Source organism: Malania oleifera, chromosome 5 (genome assembly GCF_029873635.1).
Source record: "Malania oleifera isolate guangnan ecotype guangnan chromosome 5, ASM2987363v1, whole genome shotgun sequence".
NCBI lineage: Eukaryota > Viridiplantae > Streptophyta > Magnoliopsida > Santalales > Ximeniaceae > Malania > Malania oleifera.
In genome coordinates this window covers 98,201,423-98,210,526 of record NC_080421.1, presented here as the reverse complement: position 1 = coordinate 98,210,526, position 9,104 = coordinate 98,201,423, and positions in this window count along the sequence as shown.

The window sequence follows — 9,104 nt, the reverse complement described above, 5'->3', positions numbered from 1 at the left end:
CAGGTAACAAAACTGATTCATTGTGATGACTCAAATTTGGAGACCTGCCAGTTCAATTTATAAACCTGCACCGACTAGATGAAATTCCTCCCGAGCCTCCTCTAAACATACTGTGATGTTTTTCTTTCCTTTATTTTCATTTTGCTTTATCGTGTTTTATTTTTAGTTTATTTTCAAGCACATTTTCCCTTCGTATCAGTCTTTCTTTTCCCTTACTTCTCTACCCAATTACTCCTCTACTTCCCTCATTATCATCTTTTCCATTTCCTCTATGCTTTCACATTGAAGACAATTTTTCATTTTAGTTAGGGGGGGGGGGGAGCATTTGCATGCGATATTGTGTGCTTCCATCTGATGAGATTTAATGTGATATTTGCATGAGCTGTTTGCATGTTAGTTTGGTCCACCCTTGGAAAGTACTAGTATTGAGCTTAGAGCATACTGAATTCCTTACTTGTGAACCTTACATGTGTAAATTTTTTTTCTTTTTGAGGATATGGAATGTTAGTTTTGGTATATTCCCAATAGGGGGTGAATTGGGTATTTAGAAAATTTGTCCCTAGATCAACCAATCTAGCAACGGCATTACACAAACCTAGGGTCTATCAATTTAATTATAAACTCAATCAACACATGTACTACATATAATGAATCAAACACACAACATACATGTGCTGAAAATAAAAGTGCAAAAAATAAATTTGCAGAAATATAAAGAACACGCACGATATGTTATTGGGGTTCGGCCAATCATGCTTACGTCCCCACCTCTAGCTCGCAAGCCCTAGGATTCCACTAAAACTCACTTAACGGGTGGAGCAGCACCGGTTACAACCAGGTCAATTCAAGGGCTTGACCTCAACCAACACACCTTACTAGAATGGCGTACTTAGCTTTCCTAATCGGGTCTAAGTCAGACCAGTACTATTTAATAGGGTTAGTCTCCCTCTTTAGGCTCGTGCCTGGAATACAATAATTGTGTATAAAATTTTGTGTACATGGAAATATGCTTCTCACACTAAGCAGATATGTACTACAATATGCACAAGTAACAATCAATCCACACCAAACATGTAAGAACTATAAGCTTAGTGGTGTATATGTGCAATCAACACTCAATATAAGGATTATACTCAGTCAAGCACATGAGTGTTCAAACAAACTAATCTTTGAAAGCAAAGTATATCAAATCTCAATATCAGAGTAGTGTTTCAAAGATGCTAGCAATATTATTTAAACGAATTCAAAATATTTTTCTCAAATTGTATTAAGCACAAGAGTTGTTTGAAAACAAGTTTTGTAAAATATTTTGCACACAAAAATAATTACTTAAGGAATCTTGCAATGACAATGCAAAGATCCTTAAGTTAAAGAGTTTATCCCAACACAAGATTTATTATGTTCAAATATGTGGGATAAATTTTGCTAAACTCCCTAAAATAAATCAATCAATCAAGCAAGAGCAATGAGAGTATAAACAACTTCTAATAAGTACTAGCACAATCAATAAACTCTCACAATACTAAGATGTATCAAGGGAATCAAGATTTAAGAGTATTTGAGTAAGGTAGGATTTTGAAAATAGAGCGAATTTTTTACTAATCTAAAACCCTAATCACACTTTAATTTTGCAAATGAAAGGCTATATATAGAAATGGGAAGAATTATAGTCGTTGGGGATATGAAGAGTATTATTAGGATTGTTTTAAAACACATTAGAAAAAATTAACCATGTTTAAAAACTTTAACCGTGGAAAAAACAATGTCCAACCCGAAAGCACCAGTAGACCGAACGCGAGGTTCGGTGGACTAAGTGACAAAGTTCAGTCGACCAAGGAAAAAATGAACTAAGAGTTTGGTCGACCATCTCAGGAGATTTGAAAGTGATTTTCCAATTTAGTATGGTTCAGTCGATCGGAACACTTTGAACTATGAAATTCGATCGATGAGGGCGTTGATGTAAAGACTCGAAAAATTAAAATGATTGAAATAATAAAAAATTAAAAAAATATAATAATAATAATAATAATAATAATAATAATAATATTAGATAAAATAACAAATAAATAAATAAAAGGAATGACATGGTAAAAAGAAGAAAAAAAAATTAAATTAAAGAAATTAAATTAAATTAAGATAAATTAAATGATTAAATAATTTGTTATTAAATTAAACATTATTACATTGGATTAAAAAAAACTAATTGAAATAAGAAATATATATATATATATATATATACACACATGGGGATTAAGTAATATGCAAGTATAAATATATGTATATATATAATAATATTATTATTATATTAGATATATCTATAAATTGATTCCTAAAGGTTCTGACCTTCAGGATTCAATTCCTGCAAACTAAAGTAGTGTCCCCTCCCCCTTCTAGCGTCTCACTAACTCTCGTCCACTCCTCCATCTTCTCTCTCTCAATCTCTCGGCGGATTTGCAGCAGATCGGGAAACGGAAGGTGTCGTTAGATTCCTGGTTTCGTTGCCGAAATTTCTACTGGAGCAGATTTGTTGCGGGAACGACTTAAGCACTGCTTCTGGGGAAAGGTAATTTTTTCCTATATTCCTAATTTCTTTGTAAATATGCGGTTAAATCAACGATTGGACACTAATACGGGGTCCTAGTCGTCGTCGTCGTCATTTAGGCGTAGGTAATTTTCCAATTGAGGTTTTCTAGGCCCTACTCCAAAGCGAGAGTGAGATTTAGGAAATTTGACAATTTGGGTATATTTGCAGGTATTATTATTTATTTAGGAATTATGGCCCTAGAAAATATTTAAATAATATTTTATTTAGAAATAATTTATTAGAACTAGAATTTTTTATTTAGGGTCCGAGTGAGCGCCGTAGATATTTTTTTGGAGTCCCTGTCAGCGTAGTTTAAGAAATCAGGTAAGGGAGAAATTTATATATTAAATCAGGTTTTCCATGAATTAAAAAAGATCATGTGTTATTTATATATATATGTTTTTATGTGGGTTTAAAATGCCAACCATGAAATTCATGTTTTCTGAGCCTGGAGTTGTTTATATAGTTTTGTATGTGTGAAAGTAAACGAACGAAGGTGAAAGGAATTTTCTAAGGAATTATGTAAGAAATGAAGTGTATTTTAAGTATATAAATGTTAAATGTGGGTTGACTTATTTTATGAGAAATATGTATGAATTTTACTGTTAGATTGTGTGACATGAGAATCTGTGCAAATTATATGTTAAATGTATAAGATGCAGGCTAAGTAAGTAAAGTTATGAGAATAAATATGATATGGACAATGTTGCATGTGTATGTTAAATGTAACCATGTAAAGGTACGATAGTTGAAAGCCAAGTTAGCAGATTCTAACGCATTTCTATGTGGACTAACTATAACAGATTCTAACGCATTTCTATGTGGACTAATTGTAGCAGATTCTAGCGCATTTCTATATGGACTAACTGATGACGGCTAAAGAGTGGCTGTAGTACAAAAGAATGAAATGGACATGTTATGAAATGAAATGACAAGGAATGACAATGCATTGAAATGAAATGTGAAAGGTGAATGATACAAATGGGAAAGAGTCACTTAAAGTGAAACACAAGGAAATGTTAAGTTATGAACATGAAAGAATGTGAATGATTGAATAATGATGGAAAGAATGATGTATTATGATATTAGAAGTATTAATGTATGTAGAACATGCTACGTTTACCTGAGGACTTGCTGAGTAAGGCGAGTGCACTAGTAGTTTCAAATGTGGCAGTAATTGCATAACGCACTAAGGCAGAGGGAACCTACTTGTATGGGCGGGTAGAATTCCCTATCCTTAGGGCCTTTGCCGGTAAACTATTGTTGAATGCGTGAGTACGAGATCAAGTTAACACTTGAGGGCTTACTAAGTAAGGTGAGTGCTTTGGTATGCTTCAGTAGTGACCTTCGGGTTACCTAAGTATCAGAGCAGAGGGGTGCTACTTGTATAGGCGGGTAATCACCCCTATCCTTGGGTAGTCTCGTGGGTAAACCTTTGCATGTGATTGTTAGGTATAGAAAATGACTTTCAGCATTATGTTAATGATTTTTTAATATTATAAAATGATATGTATATCTCATGTTAGCCATACGCTGAGTTTAATATATTATTTCTTCCCTTACTGAGATGTGTCTCATCCGAATATAAATGTATTTTCTTTTTCAGGACATCCTCGAGGTTGAGCTTTGAGAGCTCGAGGTTTTATAACATTATTGGGAAATAGAAAAAGAAAATGATATATTTCTATGTTAATTTTGGGGAATGTAAATATTTATATTTTATGTCTTTATGTTTTAAGGCTATTGAGTAAAGAATGTTTGAGAACATACTGAAATGTTTTGGAGATATATGTAATTATGGAAATGCAAGTGTTGAAGGATATTATGGTTTATAGTTAGAATTAGTAAACTCTAGTATTATGTTATATGGAGATTATGTTTATGTTTTCTGCTGCATCTATATTGGTTTATGGATTATCAGGGATTTTATTAGGTATAACACACCGGACGTGGGTTTAAGGGTTTGGGGCGTTACAGATGGTATCAGAGCAGTGTCCAGCCAGAAGTAAGATTAATTTCACATCGCCCGGATATAGAGATGTTAGAGTATTAGGTTAAAGATGATTTATACTAGAGTATAAGAAAAAGTTAGGATAAGGATGCTAGATGGATAGGTTAGTTTGGGTTGTGAGAAGTAGGTATGGAGTAGGAAAGTATAGGATTTTGTCTTATAACTTGGAGGCAAAAATCCTTTGGCGGATTTCTGTGATTTTCTGATTCAGTTGATAGTTTCAAAAAACCATGATAAATCCATCAACGGTGATGTTTCCTAGTCGTGAGATTGATCCTTATATGGAGAACTTGGATGTGTATTGAATTTAAAGTATATAATTGTGTTGTTAACGTTATGGTGCGGGATATAGTAAATCGTAGAATTATGGAAATGAAAGATCGGGTAACAAATTTTGAGAACGAAATTTCTTAAGGAGGGGAGAATGTAAAGACCCGAATAATAATAATAATAATAATAATAATAATAATAATAATAGATAAAATAACTAATAAATAAATAAAAGGAATGACGGGGGAAAAAGAAGAAAAAAATAAAGTTAAAGAAATTAAATTAAATTAAAATAAATTAAATAATTAAATAATTAGTTATTAAATTAAACATTATTACATTGGATTAAAAAAAAAACTAATTGAAATAAGATATATATATATATATATATATATATATACACACACACATGGGGATTAAGTAATATGTAAGTATAAATATATGTATATATATAATAATATTAATATTATTATCATTATTATTATATTAGATATATGTATAAATTGATTCCTGAAGGTTCTGAACTCCAGGAATTCAATTCCTGCAAACTAAAGTAGCATCCCCTCCCCCTTCCAGCGTCTCACTAACTCTCGTCCACTCGTTCGTCTTCTCTCTCTCTCTCTCTCTCTCTCTCTCTCTCTCTCTCAATTTCTCGGTGGATTTGTAGCGGATCGGGAAACGGAAGGTGTCATTAGACACCTGGTTTCGTTGCCCACATTTCTACTAGAGCAGATTTGTCGTGGGAACGGCTTAGGCACTACTCTTGGGGAAAGGTAATTTTTCCCTATATTCCTAATTTTTTTGTAAATATGTGGTTAAATCGACGATCGGACACCAACACAGGGTCTTAGTCGTCGTCGTCGTCATTTTGGCGTAGGTAATTTTTCAATTGGGATTTTCTAACCCTCACTCCAAAGTGAGAGTGAGATTTAGGAAATTTAGAAATTTGGGTATATTTGCGAGTATTATTATTTATTTAGGAATTATGACCCTAGGAAATATTTAAATAATATTTTATTCATGAATAATTTATTAAAACTAGAATTTTTGATTTAGGGTCTGGGTGAGAGCCGCAGGTATTTTTTTTGGAGTCCCTGTCGGCGTAGTTCAAGAAATCAAGTAAGGGGGAAATTTATATATTAAATCAGGTTTTCCATGAATTAAAAAAGATCACGTGTTATTTATGTATATATGTTTTTATGTGGGTTTAAAATGTCAACCATAAAATTCACGTTTTCTGAGCCTGGAGTTGTTTATATAGTTATGTATGTGTGAAAGTAAACGAACGAAGGTGAAAGGAATTTTCTAAGAAATTATGTAAGAAATGAAGTGTATTTTGAGTATATAAATGTTAAATGTGGGTTGACTTATTTTATGAGAAATATGTATGAATTTTACTGTTAGATTGTGTGACATGAGAATCTGTGCAAATTATATGTTAAATGTATAAGATGCAGGCTAAGTAAGTAAAGTAATGAGAATAAAATATGATATGGACAATGTTACCTGTATATGTTAAATGCAACCATGTAAAGGTACAATAGGTGAAAGCCAAGTTAGCAGATTCTAACGCATTTCTATGTGGACTAACTGTAACAGATTCTAGCGCATTTCTATGTGGACTAATTGTAGCAGATTCTAGCGCATTTCTATGTGGACTAACTAATGACGATTAAAGAGCGGCTGTAGTACAAAAGAATGAAATGGACATGTTATGAAATGAAATGACAAGGAATAACAATGCAATGAAATGAAATGTGAAAGGTGAATGATACAAATGGGAAAGAGTCACTTAAAGTGAAACACAAGGAAATGTTAAGTTATGAACATGAAAGAATGTGAATAATTGAATAATGATGGAAAGAATGATGTATTATGATATTAGAAGTATTTATGTATGTAGAACATGTTACGTTTACCTGAGGACTTGCTGAGTAAGGCGAGTGCACTAGTAGTTTCAAATGTGGCAGTAATTGCATAACGCACTAAGGCAGAGGGAACCTACTTGTATGGGCGGGTAGAATTCCCTATCCTTAGGGCCTTTGCCGGTAAACTATTGTTGAATGCGTGAGTACGAGATCAAGTTAACACTTGAGGGCTTACTGAGTAAGGTGAATGCTTTGGTATGCTTCAGTAGTGACCTTCGGGTTACCTAAGTATCAGAGCAGAGGGGTGCTACTTGTATAGGCGGGTAATCACCCCTATCCTTGGGTAGTCTCGTGGGTAAACCTTTGCATGTGTTTGTTAGGTATAGAAAATGACTTTCAGCATTATATTAATGATTTGCTAATATTATAAAATGATATGTATATCTCATGTTAGCCACACGCTGAGTTTAATATATTATTTCTTCCCTTACTGAGATGTGTCTCACTCGAATATAAATATATTTTCTTTTTTAGGACACCCTCGAGGTCGAGCTTTGAGAGCTCAAGGTTTTAGAGCATTATTGGGAAATAGAGAAAGAAAAGGGTATATTTCAATGTTAATTTTGGGGAATGTAAATATTTATATTTTATGTCTTTATGTTTTAAGGCTCTTGAGTAAAGAATATTTGAGAACATACTGAAATGTTTTGGAGATATATGTAATTATGGAAATGCAGGTGTTGAAAGATATTATGGTCTATAGTTAGAATTAGTAAACTCTGGTATTATGTTATATGGAGATTATGTTTATGTTTTTCTGTTGCGGCTATATTGGTTTATGGATTATTAGGGATTTTATAAGGTATAACGCACCGGACCCGGGTTTAAGAGTTTGGGGCGTTACAGTTGAGGCATCTCTCAAGGACCTTCGGTCGACCAGGGCATTGAAGTACTTTCCTAGTTTGTCGACCGAAAGGTCAAAGTGTTGACCAGGGGAAGTTCGGTCGACCAGTATAATTGAACTGGTATTGTTCGGTTGACCGGTATAATTGAACTAGTATTGTTCGGTCGACCGAGCCATGGTCAAACTGTTGACCCAGATCGGTTCAGTCGACCGTGAGAAATTATGTTTTTAAATTCGGTCGACCGAACATGTATTTTTCATACATTTTGATTCTAAGTCCCTTATACCTTAACCCTATTGTGAGCCTTGGTGTATTCCCAAGAGGGGGGTGATATGGGTATTTAAAACTTATTCCCCTAGGTTCAACTAATCTAGCAAGCAATATTTCACAAACCTAGGGTCTTTCTAAGTATTCACAATCTGAATCAAATATTTAAATGATAAACGTAAACATACAAGTGTAGAAAGTAAATTGTGGGAAATAAAATCAACACCAGATATGTTATCAGGGTTCAGTCAACTATGCCTACGTCCTTACCTCTAACTCGCAAGTCCGAGGATTCACTAATGCTCACTTAACGGGTGGAGCGGCACCTAATACAATCAGGTCAATTAGTACAGGACTGACCTCAACCTTTACAAATTCTCCTTACGGGGCAGAGAAGGCCCTAGGTCAAATTCACAGGGTTGACCCCAACTTGATCCTTCTGGGCTAGATCAAGCCCCCTAAGGCCACACCTGAAAATATAACATTATTCTTCACAAACTAACTGATACAACGATTATGCTTCTCAAGTAAAGCAGATATGTACCCAATATGCGCAATCACATATACATCAATAATATAGGTAATATAAGTTCAGTGATGTGAATATATGTGCAAATAACACTCAACAAGATATGATCACAATAATGTTCAAGAGTGTTTTAAGCAAGTTGTATCTTTGAAATAAGTTAAATGAAATCTCAATAGCAGATCAGAGTTTGAAAGATGTTAATCAAATATTTAAACTTAACTCAAAAGATTTTCCTTCAATGTAATGAGTATAAGAGTAGTTTGAAAATATTTTAACTTGTAAAAAAATATTTTGCACACCAAAATCAAGTTGTAGGAATCTTTACAATGACAATACAAAGATCCTTAAGCTACTAGATTTTTCCCAACACAAGATTTATTCAATAAAATCTGTGGAAAAACCTTGATTAACCCCCCAAAATCAATACCAATCAATCAAGTAAAGTAATGGAAGTATGAGCAATAATACCAAACAATAACCCAAGCAAAAGCAAACTTGTGCATGCATGTAATTTGGTTAGGTTTTCGATTATAGGATGACAGAGATTTTCTCATTTTGCATTTAGTTAAATTTCATCCCAAAAATTTCAAGGCCCTAGATCTTACTAGAGCGTAGCTCAAATCTTAGGTAATAAATATGATAGCCATGCTTTCTGGAGTTAGGAAGGAAG